General features: G+C 43.6%; 4 non-coding genes across 4 annotated transcripts; all 4 read right to left on the minus strand.

The window, feature by feature from the left end:
- Window positions 1-4310: 4310 nt before the first annotated feature.
- LOC111722345 lies at window positions 4311-4401 on the minus strand. The gene has a single exon (XR_002771175.1). It is a non-coding gene; the product is annotated as a small nucleolar RNA SNORD116 (small nucleolar RNA).
- Window positions 4402-4755: 354 nt separating this feature from the next.
- Window positions 4756-4846, minus strand: LOC111722352. Its single transcript, XR_002771180.1, has one exon. It is a non-coding gene; the product is annotated as a small nucleolar RNA SNORD116 (small nucleolar RNA).
- A 3200-nt stretch (window positions 4847-8046) lies between these two features.
- Window positions 8047-8138, minus strand: LOC111722341. The gene has a single exon (XR_002771171.1). It is a non-coding gene; the product is annotated as a small nucleolar RNA SNORD116 (small nucleolar RNA).
- Window positions 8139-10136: 1998 nt separating this feature from the next.
- On the minus strand, window positions 10137-10227 carry LOC111722358. Its single transcript, XR_002771186.1, has one exon. It is a non-coding gene; the product is annotated as a small nucleolar RNA SNORD116 (small nucleolar RNA).
- Between the last annotated feature and the right edge of the window lie 5793 nt (window positions 10228-16020).

A 16020-nucleotide genomic window follows, 5' to 3' on the forward strand; every position in this document is an offset into this window, starting at 1 on the left:
AGTATCACAAGAATAAAAGAAAAAGTATTCAATGTACACAGCCCTATTATGAAACTAATTTATAGCTTTCATATGAAAGCTATAACCTAATTATAGCCTAAGAATATGGGGAGGGGAGGGGGGCGGATGGGTGGAGGGAGGGTGATTGGTGGGATCACCTCTGGTTTATCTTACAAGGGTACAAGTGAATCTTTCTAAAAGAAGAGAAACGTCTTGGGTGGCTCCTGTGGCTCAAAGGAGTAGGGCACCAGCCCCATATGCTGGAGGTGGTGGGTTCAAACCCAGCCAGCCCCAGCCAAAAACTGCAAAAAAACAAACTGAATACTATTAAACAGAATAAAAAAAAAGAATATAAACATCTTAACACAATAACTAAGAAAATGACATAAAGGCTATGTTAACCAGTTTGATGAAAATATTTCAAATTGGGCTTGGCGCCTATAGCTCAACAGGCTAAGGCGCCAGCCATGTACACCTAAGGTGGCGGGTTCGAATCCCCAGCCCGGACCCGCCAAACAACAATGATGGCTGCAACCAAAAACAAAAAAAAATTTCAAATTGTATATGAAAACACCACACTGTATGCCATGATTACATTAATGTACATATATATCATTTAATAAAAAAATAAAAAATAATATAAAATACAAAAATAGAACCTCCCTCAGAGCTTCCGGAACTTCCCCATCTCCTGTGGACACCTGCACGGAAGTGCATGGGGCAGTAGCTCCCTGTCACATACCAACAGGGCATGCATAAGAACTTTCAACAGCATGACCAAGGAAAAATCTTCTTGGCACATAGAGGTTGTCACTCCTTATGCAACACCCTCCTCTGACCCATTGCAAGACAAAAACTCAGTGGGATTATTGTACAGAAATAGTTTCAAAGAGAACCTCCCCCCATCGGCGTACAAGTGATCTTTTCTAGAACTAGAATGTAAATGTTTTGACACAATGACTATGCAAATGACATGAAATATATGTGAACCAGCTTGATGAAAGTATTTCAAAATGTATATGAAAACACTACACTGTACCCCATGTTTGCATTACTGTAATAATAAAAAAAGAAAAGAAAAGAAAAACACATGCAATGTCTAAGAATAACAATACAAATGCTGCCATGAACATTATGATTTAAACATTAAACATGATATTAAAAAAAAAAAAAAGAAAAGAAAACCTCCCCCCTTCCTCCACACAATGGCTCATTTCCTGTGGGCCTAGAAGCATTGGGAAGGGTGGTACCATGCCATATTGATCCCACAGGAGCAATGCTGAAGCACAAATCTACTGCATTCCTCACAGGGGAAACTCAGCATCCCACAAAGAAGCACTCATGCTCAAACTGATAGGGCTTCTCCACCTAACGGCCCAGAACATGCTCCTCCCTCAGGACTGGATTCTGCATCCCACCACCACTTTGGAGTCCAGAGTGGATAGAGGGGCACCTCTATCCTACCATGCACCGGCAGTTCTGTCACACAGAAGAACAGCAGAACTAACTGGAAAATGTCCCCCTTGAAGGAAGAAGGGAGGTCTGTCCACATAGAGACCTAGCAGGTCTACGCCCGTGAAGATATCGCGTGGTCACCTGACGTCTTAAACTCTCCTAGACAACAACAGCCCTGAGCAGTGCATGCTCTAGGAAGGCAGAAGCCCCAGAAATCAAAACATGATCCCCTCAAGATCCAATTGAAAAAGGAAATAAGAATCACTGGCCTACAACGAACCTAACCTTGGCAGAGAGCACTTCTGGACGTAGGCTAAGACTGCATTGCTGCCAGCAGAGAAAATTAGTAGTCAGGGTCTGGTAGGTGTTCCTTCAGGAAACCAAGGCAATGCAGGAAACTTAACCTCCACCGCTGACAGGGTATAACATTTCCACCTGTGCACCCTTGCTCTGACACGGCCTGCCCTACTATATGGTAACATCCAATGTCAGGCTACCCACTCTGCCAGGACATAGTCCTAAAACCAGTCCGTCCCATCACATGGGTGCTGCCAAATGCACTGAAGATTGCCTAGCCAAACATGGACCATAGGTGCCTTCCACATAAATAGGCAGAGGTCATCCCACCCTCTCTACTCCCTGGTGGAACCACATGATGAACCTCAGTTCGATGAGAATGATGGTATAGAGTTTTCACTCAGGTATTGAAGGGCTCCCTGATGTTTCCCATTAGTACACATCAGTCACTTGGTTTCCACCTGGTCTTCTTCTCTGACTCGTCACATGTTGGAGCAGAGGAAACACATGATTATTTCAGAACAGGGACAGGTGCACACATCCCAAGGTCCTTAGCATTTGTGAACTCAGTCTTTAGGTATATCTCCTATCTATTTCTATTTCCTTGGCTTGTCCCAGTTCATGCGAGAAGAAACATGCACAGTGATGTTATGCATATAAGCTGATACCCATCTCCAGTGATTTGTCCAACAAAACACCACTAAGTCTTGAACTCCTTGATTGGTGTCAGCAAGGTCACTCAGTCTAGCTCTGGGATGCCTGAGTAGCTGAGCAAGAGGTCTTTGACCTCCAGTTGTACAAGAATAAACCCGAGAGGATCACCACACCCCAACTAAATCGAACCCGTTGAGCTGTAATTCCAAAAGAGCATGCCCAGACAATGACTCATACTTCTTTCTAACAACGCACTCCATGTAACACGGCTACCCTGATGTGGAGGCCCTCCTCAGGGGGTAGCACCCAGAGGAATAAGAGCAAGACCACCATAACACATGCAAGCTGTCAGTACGTCGGGCAGGAACTTGATGAGGGAAAACCAACACTAACTTTCCAAATCCTAAACCAGAGCGTGAATCCCAATGTGGCCTGTGCCTTAACCCTTACACAGTGTCCTCCCCCACGTTCCCTGGGGGGAAACAGGCCAGGTCTCAGAAATGTTTCCATGAAAACAGGATATGGCTTAAACTGCTTCGGCAGAAGATAGAGATGTGTCCCTCCTCACCACAAAGTATTAACACCATACCAGTATCGCCAAAAGTCTGCTCTACCAAGAGGTCGGGATCACGAGTCAACAGAACTTACTTTCCTTCCTCGTGTGATACTTGCCTCCACCAAGTGCCCCTCAGGAACGCACATACCACCAAGGGTCACCTCCAGCTGAAACCCACAGCCTGGGAAGAACACCTATAGCTGGCGACCTTGCCCACAGATGCAGTCTGGTGATCAAAAACATATCCAGATTTGACCTGGGCATGTGTCATCCGCTCCCAACTGTTTCACCAAGGACACCACCAGCAGGAATGTGAAAACAAACGTACCCCAAGAGGGTCCTGGGGAACTGAATCGTGGATGCCTTCCCAGGACGGGCCTCCCACAGGTTTCACACAGATCCATGAAATGTCATCCTCCTCCCAACGGAATAGCATCCACGTGTATGGATGACAGGCAGCCAGCCACCTAACAACAACCTCCCCTCAGGAACCAATGGGATTAGTAGCCCCCTTGCTTTGGGCCTCTAAGAAACACAACCGTACTTGGAAGGCACGTGTTTGCCAGTTGTACCCTCAAATTCCACTTACACGCACGTGGACACAGCATCTCTTGGCCATCCCCACAAACATCATGAGCCTCGCTGGGCCCCACCACGACCCAACCCATACGGGCGGACTCGGTATTGCTAGGCACCAAACTCCACAGTGGGCTGGCAAGCTGACACACCCACAGCATGCACCCTTCCCAACCTGCACGAGACATCGCTGGGTACTGGACTCGGGTGTCCCTGTGCGCCCGAAAACCAAATGCATTCAACTTTTCCCGGTACCTCCCCAGACAGGAACCAGTGGGGATAGCCTGCTCGTGACAGCCTGCCACTGGCACTGCCCAGTCATCCAAAAAAACACCACCACCACCACCACCACCCTCCTAGGAAATGAGCAATGAGCCAGTGACTGCCCAGGCATGGCATAGTGTTCTATTCCTGAACAGAACAAACTGTCTCCCATGGGGGAGCAAGGAGCATGACCTCAAGAACCACCCTGGGATCAAAGAGTCAAGGTAAGATTCACGCTTCCTGTGCAGAATGCACACTCGCTAAGCCCACACCAGGGGAGGGCCAGGGCTCCCCTCCTGTCACCGACTCTACTCTTCCTTTTGGGCCATGTCTTCAAATGGAACTGGCGAACTACCCAGTGACTCCCCATAGCTCTGGCAGCACCGTGTGCCAAGCCCTGATGAACACGATGCTGGAAGCCAGATGAATGCATGGAAGACATCCCTCTCTATTTCTACCCCTCGCTCTCATATTATGTCTCTGCTATATCACGTTGGAAACACGTGCTGGACCTCAGCTAGATGAAGACAATGGTATAGTGTTGTCACTCATTTTGTTCAGCTTTCCAGGGAACCATATCTGGAAGGCATCATCCCTCCATGCAGTTCTTGGCCCTGGCCAAGAGGCAAATGCGCCTGCTGAGAAACAGGCTCACTTACCATCCCAAGAACCCCAACAGCACACAAAAGGCCTCACAACACAGATGTCCGTGAGCTTCTTCCCATTTCCGAACACCCCACGATCCAAAGGTCTCCCCTGAGGACCACTGGCATTCCTCCACTGCAACAGCATCTGTGATGTAAAGAGGGAACACATGTCCACTTGATGTAAAGAGGGAACATTGCCTTCACACAACGGACCACATTCAATGCCCAGAGCGACCCCATGGTGCCACCCACGTGAACAGGCGGAGGTCATCCCTCCCTCTCTATTCCCTGGTCGAGCCACGTGCAGGACCTCAGTTCGATGAGGACGACGGTATAGAGTTTTCACTCATTTTGTTCAGCTTTCCAAGGAATGTTTCTTGGCAGTCATCATCGATCCATGCACGTTCTGTGGCCTAGAATGTTAGGAAAGTTACTGTGTAGGGAAAAGAGTCCCTTACTTTCACGATTGCTGGTTCACTTTGCCATGCTGCAGGTGTTCATGGGCTTCCTAGTGTTTCCCGTTAGCAGACATCAGCCACTTGGTTTTCACCTGGTCTTTGGTGTTTCTGCTGTGTCACACCACCTTCTGGACAGACCCAAACACACAAGTACTTCAGAATGGTGGAAAGTGCATATGTCCCAAGAGCCTTATGTTTTGCTCACCCACCCTTTAGGTATATCTCCTATCTATCTCTAATTCCTTGGGTCCCCCCCATTCAAATGTGGAGAAACATGTGCACACTGGCCTGATGCATATCAGCTTCCTACCTATCTCTAGCAATTTGTCCCACAAAATACCACTGAGGCATGGACTCCTTGCATCGGTGTCAGCAAGGTCACTCAATTTACCCCTGCATGCTTGAACAGGTGAGCAGGAAGGCCTTTGACCTCCAAGTGGATTGGAGTTAGCCCGAGATTATCACCACCCCCCAACCAAATCACTAAACCTTTGGCTTGAAGTCCAAAAGACCATGCTCAGAGAATGCCCCATACTTCCTGCTCACAATGCAGTCCACATGACATAGATGTGAGGCTCTCCTCAGGGGCTGGCACCCGGAGGAATATGAGCAAGACCACCGTGACCTATGCAACCTATCATTAAGTCTACCATCAACTTGATGAAGAAGAACCAATGCTATCTTTCTAATTCCTACCTCTGAGAGCAAATCCCTATATGGCCTATGCCTTAACCCTTATACAGTGTCCTCTCCCCTTCCCAGGGTAGAAACAAGCCACGTCTTGGAAATGCTGCAGTGGAAACAGGTTATGGCTGAAACTGCTTCAGGAGAAGAGGGAAATTTGTCCTTCCTCACTACAAAGAATTAACACCACTCCAATCTCACCAAAAGTCTCCTCTGCCAAGAGGTTGGGATCACGAGTCAACAGAACTTACTTTTCTTCCTCATGTGATACTTGCCTCCACCCAGTGACCCTCATGAATGCCCATACCACCAAGGGCCACCTCCAACTGAAAACCACAGCCTGGGAAGAGCACCTATTGCTGCTGACCTTGCCCACAGATACAGGCTGGTTATCAAATACATGTTCCTTCGATTCCCCCAGTTCATGTGAGTAGAAACATATGTATACTGGCCTTACATGTTTGAGCTTTGTCCTAACATGTAGTGGTGGTTCTGTCACACAGAAGATGAAGAGGACTGGTTGGAAAAATACCCCTCAGAAGGAAGAAGGGAAGTTCGTCTCCAAGGCATTGTGCCGTAAAACACTACTGAAACTTTTAATCCTTGCTTCAGTGTTAGCAAGGTCACACAATATAGCGCTGGATGCCTGCAGAGCTGAGTAGGATGCCTTTGACCTCTGCCTAGATTAGAATAAGCCCAGGACTATCACCACCTTCCATCTGAATCGCTACGGCTTGGGCTGGCACTACAGCAAACCTGTCCCAGACAATATACCATATTTCTAGTTCACAACACACTCTATGTGACATTGCTACCCAGATGTGGGGGATCTTCTCAAGGGCCAGCATGTGGAAGAAAATCAGCAAGACCACCATGACTTATCCGTGACTTATGCAAGCTGTCAGTAAGTCCACCAACAACTTGATGAGGGAAAACCAAAAGTACCTTCCCAATTCCTAACCCTGAGCACCAATCCCAATGTGGCCTATGCCTTAACCCTTACACAGTGTCCTCCTCCTTTCTTGGGGGGAAACAAGCCAGGTCTCAGAAATGTTTCCATGGAAACAGGTTATGGGTGTAACTAATTCGGCAGTAGACAGAAATGTGTCCCTCTTTACCACAAAGTATTAACACCACCCCAATCTCACCAAAAGTCTGCTCTACCAAGAGGTGGGGAACACAATCAACAGAACTTAGTTTTCTTACTCATGTGATATTGCCTCCACCCAGTGCTCCTCACGAATGCCCATACCACGAATGGCCACCTCCAACTGAAACCCAGAGCCTGGGTAGAACACCCATTGCTGCCAACCTTGCCCACAGATGCAGCCTGGCAATCAAAAATATGTCCCAGATTTGACCTGGGCACATGTGATTCACTTCCAACTATCTCACCAAGGACAGCAATGGCAAGAACGTGAATACAAAGGTAATCCCAACAGCGTCCTGGCAAACTAAAACACGGACACTTTTCCAGGATGGGCCTCCCCACAGGTTTCACACAGATCCATGGAATGCCATCCTCCTCCCACTGCAAAAGCATCCACGTGTATGGATGACAGCCGGCCAGCCACCTAACAACACTACCACCTCAGCAACCAATGGGATTAGTGGCCCCCTTGCTTTGGGACTCTAAAAAACAACTCTATTTGGAAAGCAAGTGTTTGCCAGTTCTACGCACTAATTCCTCCTGCACACACATGGACACAGCATGTCTTGGACATCCCCACAAACTTCATGTGCCTTCCTGGGCCCCACCATGACCCAACCCCACACGGCAGACTCAGTAATGCTACACACCAGTCTCCACAGTATGGTGGGAAGTGGACACACCTACAGCACCCACCCTTCACAAACTATATGAGATATTGCTGGGTACTGGATTCAGGTGTTCCTGTCATCTGAGAAACCAAATGTGTTCACCATCCTCTGACACCTCACTGGACAGGAAACTAGTGGATAGCCTGCTCATGACAGCCTGCCACTAGTATTACTCAGTCACCCGAGAAACACTATCCCTCCTGGTTCTACAGGGAAATGAGCCAATGACTGCACAGGCATGGCATAGTGTTCTATTCCTGACCAGAACAAACTGTCTCCCATGGGGGAGCAAGGAGCATGACCTCAAGAACCACCCTGGGATCAAAGAGGCAAGTTAAGATTTACTTTTCCCTTGCGGAATGCATACTTGCTAAGGCCACACCAGGGGAGGGCCAGGGCTCACCTCCTGTCACCAACTCTGCTCCTCCTTCTGGACCATGTCCTCAACTGGAAATGGCGAACTATCCAGTGACTCTCCATTGCTCTGGCAGCACCATGTCCCAAGGCCTGATAAATACAAGTTTGGAAGCCACGTGAACATATGGAAGCCGACCCTCTCTCTTTCTATACCTTTCTCCCCCCCCTTCTCTCTCTCTCTTTCTGTCTCTGCCATATCATGTTGGAAACATGTGCTGGACCTCAGTTCGATGAGGACGACGGTATAGAGTTGTCACTCATTTTGTTCAGCTTTCCAAGGAATGCATATCTGGAAGTCATCATCGATCCATGCACAGTTTATGCCCCTGACCAAGAGGCAAATAGGCCTGCTCAGGAACAGTCACACTTACCTTCCCTAAAATTCCAATAGCACACAAAAGGCCCCATGACACAGCTGTCCATGAGCTTCTTCCAATGTCCAGGGACCCCATGATCTGAAGGTCTCCCCTGAAGACCACTGGCATTCCTCCACTGCAACAGTGTCTGTGATGTAAAGAAGGAACAAATGTCTGCTTGAGAACATCAGATAGGAACACAGGGCCAAAGGGTAGGGACATTCAAGCCCCTGCACTAAAACTTCCCTCAGGGCTTCCTAAATTTCCCCATCTCCAGCGGATATCTGAACGGGAGTGTATGGGGCAGCAGCTCCTTGTCACATGCCAACAGGACCTACATGAGCACTTTCAAGAGCATAACCAGGGAAAAATCTTCTTGGCACATGGTAGTTGTCACTCCTTACTCTGCTGTCCATCCTGCCAGAATAAATAGCTGCCCTGGAATTTGTGTGATCATGGTGCACATGTGAGCCAAACATGGACACTCTGACCCATTGCAAGAGAAAACCTCAAGTGAGATTGTTACACAGAAATAATTTCAAGGAAAACCTCATCCCTCCACCACAATTGCTGATTTCCTGTGGGCCTAGAAGCATTTGGCAGGGAGATACCATGCCATATTGATCCCACAAGAGCAATGCTAAAGCACAACTCTACTGCACCATCAGTGCCTTCCTCACAGGGGAAACTCAGCAACCAATGGAAAAGGCACATAGACTCAAACAGACTGCACTTCTCTACCTAAAGGCCCAGAATACAGTCTGGCTTTGGGTCTGGACGCTGCATCCCATCACCACCTTGGAGTGATCCATCCCTGGCAGTTCCATCCTATAACGTAGTGGTGGCTCTGTCATACAGACAAGTATCAGGATCAATTGGTGAAAGACCCCTTTGGAAAGAAGATGCCCATGAAGATGTCACATGTACACCTGACGTGGTAAACTCTCCTGGACCACAACTGCCCTGAGCTGTGTATGCTCTAGGAAGGCAGTGGCCCCAGAAATCAAAACATGATCCCCTTAAAATCTCATAGAAAAATGAAGCAAGAATCCCACAATGTACCTGATCTTGGCTGGGAGCAATTCTGGGCCTACATTAAGACTGTATGTGCCGCCAGAAGAGAAAATTAGTAGTTAGGGTCTGGCAGGGGACCTTTAAGAAACTAAGGCAGTTTGGGGAACTTCACCTCCCCCATGGACAGGGTATCACATTTCCATCCCTGCGCCCTTGCTCCAACACAGCTTGCCCCACTATATGGGCAACATCCAATGACCAAAGCAGATACTCATCTGTCCCCATGGAAAGCTGAGTGCAATGTGTAGCAAACTGTACATATTACACTCTGCCCTCCATCCCACCAGAATAAATAGCTGCCCTGGAACTTGTGTGATCAAGGTACCCATGCCAGCAAAACATGGACACCTTCTGAAGACTCCCATTAACTACATAATTCACTGGCCCCAACCTACCCATCACTGCCAGTAACATATTCTGCACAACCAGTATGGCCACTCCAATGTTCTCATCTGAGGACAAACCCAAGACACAGGATGGCTGAGCTGTGGTCTTGGGCTTTATGCTCAACCACAATGACCCATCTTCCACTGAGACACAAGGGGCTTAAGTGGCACCACTACAGTAATCACACTGTATGCTCAGAGACAGGCTACTGCCTCTGGTGCCATACACTCAGAGGGAAGCCACTGCCTACCTCTGACAGTGCCACATGGACACTCCACTAATCCCTGCTGACTGGCAACATGCTTCCCCACTCCACCAGGACACATTCCTAAGACCCGTCTGTCTCATCACCTGGAGGCTGCCAACTGCACTGAAGAGTGCCTTCCCACATCACGAACCACATAGATGCCCAGAGTGACCCCATGGTACCACCCATGTGAACAGGCGGAAGTCATCCCTCCCTCTCTATTCTCTGGTAGAGCCACGTGTGAGACCTCAGTTCGATGAGGATGACGGTATAGAGTTTTCACTCATTTTGTTCAGCTTTCCAAGGAATGTTTCTTGGGAGTCATCATCAATCCCCACACGTTCTGTGGCCTGGAATATTAAGAAAGTTATTGTGTAGGGAAAAGAGTCCCTTATTTTCACGATCACTTGTTCAGTTTACCACCTTTCAGGCATTCAAGGGCTCCTTGGTGTTTTTCGTTAGTGCACATCAGCCACTTGGTTTCACCCTGGCCTTTGGTGTGTCTGCTGTGACTTGTCACCTGTTGGTGCAGAGGAAAACACATGAGTACTTCAGAAGCGGGGCAGGTGCACCCGTCCCAAGGGCCTTATCGTTTGCTTACCCACCCTTTAGGTATATCTCCTATCTATCTCTATTTCCTTGGCTTCCCCAGTTCATGTGAGCAGAAACATGCACTCTGGCCTTACACGTATGAGCTTCATACCCATCTCCAGCACACTGTCACACAAAACACCACTGACGCTTGGACTCCTTTTTTCAGTTTCAGCAAGGTCACTCAGTATAGCCCTGGATGCCTGAACAGCTGAGCAGGAGGCCTTTGACCTCTACCTTGATTGGAACTATCTGGAGACCTTTTCCCCGAACTTCTTCAGTTTGGGCTGGAAGTCCCAAGAGACCATTCCCCTCAGTGCTTGCTCACAACTCACTCTACTTGACATGAATACCCAGATAAAAATCAGCAAGACCACCATGATGTACCCACCATCAGCACCCAGAGGAAAATCAGCAAGACCACCATGATGTGCCCAAGCTTTCACCTAGTGCTGCTCCATCTTGATGCTGGAAAACAAACAACACATGCCCAATTCCTATTCCTGAGTATGAATCCCCATTGTTGCCCAATGTTTGAACCCTTACATGCAACGTCTCCCTTCCTTGTGAGGAAATTTAGCCAGGTCTCAGAAATGTTTCCTTGGAAATAGGTTATGGCTAAAAGTGATTTGGCAGGTGGCTCTTCAATTCAAAATATTCTCACCATGGTAAACCTAGCTAAGTCAGGTCTATGTGGAGACTGTGAACATGAGCCTACTGTACTTGGTTTTTTTCTTTGTGTGATACTTGCCTCTAGTCCCTGGCCCTCAGAAATCCCACAACACTGCGTTCATCCAATATCAATGTAGCTTAAGAAAGGGATGTATCATTTTGTAAGTGCTGAAGACTTAGAATGCACTCAGGAGTTGATAAATAAAACAAGTAATAAAAACTTACTGAAATAATCATCTGTCTATTAAAGCTGGCAGGAATAATCAACCAATTTGAATATAGAATTTTGGTGATCCATTTCATGTAATGAAAATGAAAAGGTATTACAGTCCTTCAAAGACCTGAGAAACACATTTGAGATTACTAATGTAAGCCTAAGATATACAGAAAAAAGGGGGGGTGGTGGAGAGGATCTGAAGAAAAAATATCCAAAATTCTTTAAATATAAGGAGAGACATATTATATATGTATATGCTATGTAGTACATAATCTGTAGAATGCACTACATATTTTAATAAGTTTGTTGTGTTCCATATGGACTAAACACAAGGAAATTTGTACCTAGTAAATGAGTCAAGTGTCAGAAAATCTTCTGTATCATGAGAAAACAAATATATGAAGTACAAAAAACATCCTCAATAAGAATAAGTGCTTATGTGTCAATAGAAACCATGGAATCCAGGAAAAAGATAACATATTCAGTGTTAATAGAAAAAGAAGAAAAGGAAAACTATTGGCAACCCATAATTTTCTATAAACTAAAAGTATTCCTTAACCATGAAGTAAATAATCAAGACATTTCCAGATAATTAAAAACTGAGATAATAATTACCAAAGATCTATCCTACAAGAGAAAATAAATTGAGCCTTTAGGTTTAAATACAATAACACTATACAATAACTAAAATCTATGTGAATAATTGAAGAGGACTAGTAATACAATTATCAGAGAAATATGAAAGACAGTATAAATGTTTGAATGATAATATTATAACAAATAAAGGTAAGGGAACAGAGCCATATTAAAAAAAAGTTTCGGTATCCTACTAAAATTAATGGAATGTTAAATCTAATCTATATTGTTATAAATTAAAAAACTGTAATCTCGATGACAAGCACTAACAACATAACCAAAGAAATACACAATATTAAAAGCCAAGAAAATTTAAATGGTGGTATCCCGGGTTAGTGCCTGTAGCTCAGTGGCCTTGGCACCTGCCACATATACTAGAGCTGGCAGGTTTGAACCCATCCCAGGCCTGCCAAACCACAATAACTACAACAACAACAACAACAACAAAATAGCTCAGTTTTGTGGCGGGCGCCTGTGGTCCCAGATACTTGGGTGGCTGAGGCAAGAGAATCACTTAAGCTGAAGAGTTTGGGGCTGCCATGAGCTGTGATGCCATGGCACTCCACTGAAGGCAACATAGTAAGACTCTGTCTCTTAAACAAAAGAAATGGTAGTATTCTAGGGGATATCTATTTGCAAGAAAGGATAGCTATAAGAAAGACTATTTTGGAATAATACAAAATGGACATATAACATCCATTTGCAGTAAAGGAATGCAATAAGGAAGACTATTAAAAGAAAAGACAAAAGGTATAAAAAGCAAATGTAACAGGTGGCGCCTGTGGCTCAAAGGAGTAAGGCACTGGCCCCATATGCCAGAGGTGGTGGGTTCAAACGCAGCCCTGGACAAAAAACAAACAAACAAAAAGCAAATATAACAGGGTAGATGAAAATTTCACTTTATCATTAATTACATAAGAAATACATAGCATGGGCACAATGGCTCACACCTATAATCCTAGCACACTTAAGAGGCTTAGGCAGGAAGATTACCTCAACTCAGGAGTTTAAAGAACAACTTGAGCAAGAGGGAGACCCCATCTCTACTAAAAGTAAAAAGATAGCCAAGCATTGTGGTGGACATTTGCAGTTTCAGCTAATTGGCAGTCTAAGGCAAGATGATCACTTGAGCCCAAGAGTTTGAAGTTGCTAAGGGCCATGATGAAGCCAGGGTACTCTATCTAGCATGACAGAGCAAGAGACTATCTTAATAATAATAAAAAAAAATACATGAAGTAACCTCTTCATTTACAAGCCAGAGATTGACACAACTATATAGTGTCTACAAGAGACAATTTTGATTCAAATAAAAAATAGTTAGAAAAAGAAAACGTAGAAATGAGATAAAACTATACAAACTATAACCAGAAAGTGTAGAAACTATAATAGTATCAGACAACATATACTGTTATCATAGTAAATAAATTCTAAGACAAAAATTATTGGCTTAATTTTATAGAAGAAATAAGACATAGTGCTAAATAAATCAGTAGGATTGACACGAGATGACAATACTCTATCATACATTTCAAAATAGCTAGAAGAGAGTAATTAAAATGTTTCTAGCCTAAAGAAAGCACAAATATTTAAGGTGGCAGATATCCCGAGTATTCCAATTTGATCATTATAAATTATACAAATATATTAAATTATTACATGTGTCCTGAAACTATGTGCTTATATTATGTATCAATAAAAAGTGTAACAAAAAACAAACAAAACATAAGTAGAGATAAAGGAGGAAATTTTATGATATAAAAGCATCAAGATATCAAAAGACATAATAATTATAAAGCTATACGCATCTAACAATGGAGACACATAAAAATATGACAGAATTGAAAGGAAAAAAGGACAAATAAAAACATTGAACATTTTATATTTGGCTTTTGGTAATGAATATAACAAGACAGAAGATCAACAAATAAATAAAAATACTTAAAAATAAAAACCAACTATAACTAACATACATAGAACATATATGGATCTATGAGTTTTCCAGAGAATTGAGATTGCTTTTTGTTTTCGTGAATAGTATTGAAAAGATCTGTGAACAGCAGCAAACCAGTAAATTGTTGTCCTAGCCCACTTTTCAAAAAGATACACAGCAGATAGAGGAAAGTGTGCTTTGGTAGAAGAATAGGAAGCCTTGAATTTCATTTAAATATCAAAAGGTAAAAGCAGACATTTTTAAAGCTATATTGAGGTATACAGTTGACCTCTGAACAACACAGGTTTGAACTTCACTGGTACATATATGAGGACGTTTTCTGCCTCTGACACCCTTTAGACAGGAAGACCAACCTCTCCTCTCCCTCTTCCTCCTTAGCCAACTTAATGTGAAGACAATGAGAATGAAGAATTCTATCATCATCTACTTCCATTTAAGAAACAGTAAATATATTTTCTCTTCCTTTTTCTTTTCTTAATAACATTATCTTTTAACTACCTTACATTAGTGTAAGAATACATTATATAATATATGACTTACAGAATATGTGTTAATAGATTGTTTATGGTATTAGCAAGGCTTCTGATCAATAGAAGCTGATTAATAATTAAGTTTTAAGAAAGTCAAAAGTTATACAAAAAAGTCTAGTAAATAAGGGGTCAGTACCCCTAACACCATATTGTTATGCATACTAAACTCCATATTGTTCAAGGGTCAACTGTGTATTACCATCTCTAAAAGTAGATCTACCATTTGATACTGCAATTCCTCTACTAGGTATATACCCAGATGTTCAAAAATTATTTTACAACAAAGACATTTGTACCAGAATGTTCACTGCAGCCCAATTCATAATATCCAAGATATGGAAACAATTCAAGTACCCATAGACCCATGAATGGACTAACAAATTGTGGCATATGTACACCATGGAATACTACCATCTCTAAATATTATAAAAAGGACACCTGCACTCAAACGTTTACAGCATCGCAATTCATAACGGTGGAATCCTAATGGTCATGGAAAAAACCAAAGTGCCTACCAATACATAAATGGATTAATAAAATATAATATATTCATACTATGGAGCACTATTTAGCCATAAAAAAGATGGTGATCAAGTTTTTTTTTTTTTTTCCGACAAGCTAGAGGGAACTGGAAACCATTCCTCTAAATGAAACATCAGAAGATTAGAGAAACACACACATGCAATAACAAATTGAAACTGATCAATCAATATAAATACACGTATGGAAGTAAATTTCAATGAAAATCAAGTGAGAGAGGGAGAAAGGGGATGGAAAAATCCACAGGCGTTGGATGCAGTGAACACTATCAGGTAAAGGGCTCAATTATGTATAAACCTTGACTCAATCTGTATGAAACAAAATATGAAAAAAAAAGTGCATCCCCTAATATTCTGAAATAAAAAGTAGATAAAAAGGAAAAATAAATAGAAATTATTTTTCCACAAATTCATCATGAAAATAAATGCAATCACAAACAAAATCAAATCATGTAACTAAACAAAATAATAAAATCTACTAAAGAATAAAAATCCATAGAAGCAGTTAGAAAAAGTATAAAGGACTAGGTGTGGTGGCTTATGTGTGTAATCCTAGCACTCTGGTGGGCCAAGGTGGGTAGACTTTCTGAGCTAGGAAGATAGAACCCAGCCTAACAAGAGTGAGACTCTATCAAAAAAAAAATAATAATAAAAAAACACAGGCACTGTGATGGGTACCTGTACTCCCAGCTACTTGAGAGGCCAGGACAAGAGGATCACTTGAACCCAAGAATTTGAAGTTGCTTGAGCTGAGGCCATGGCACTCTACAGAATGTAACAAAGTAAGACTCTGTCCCACCAAAAAAGAAATTATAGATTTAAAAAAATGAAATAATGACAATATAAAGCTGGATTAGTTAAAGCAATACAGCATTGGCTTAGAAACTATATATATATGTATCCAACAAAATGCACAGATAATCTATATGCAGGGTGGTGCTTGTAGCTCAGTTGGCAGGGTGCCAGCCACATACACTAAGGGTGGCCGGTT

The sequence above is a fragment of the Otolemur garnettii genome, unplaced genomic scaffold (assembly GCF_000181295.1).
Source record: "Otolemur garnettii isolate 467f Iridium unplaced genomic scaffold, OtoGar3 scaffold00238, whole genome shotgun sequence".
Classification (NCBI taxonomy): domain Eukaryota; kingdom Metazoa; phylum Chordata; class Mammalia; order Primates; family Galagidae; genus Otolemur; species Otolemur garnettii.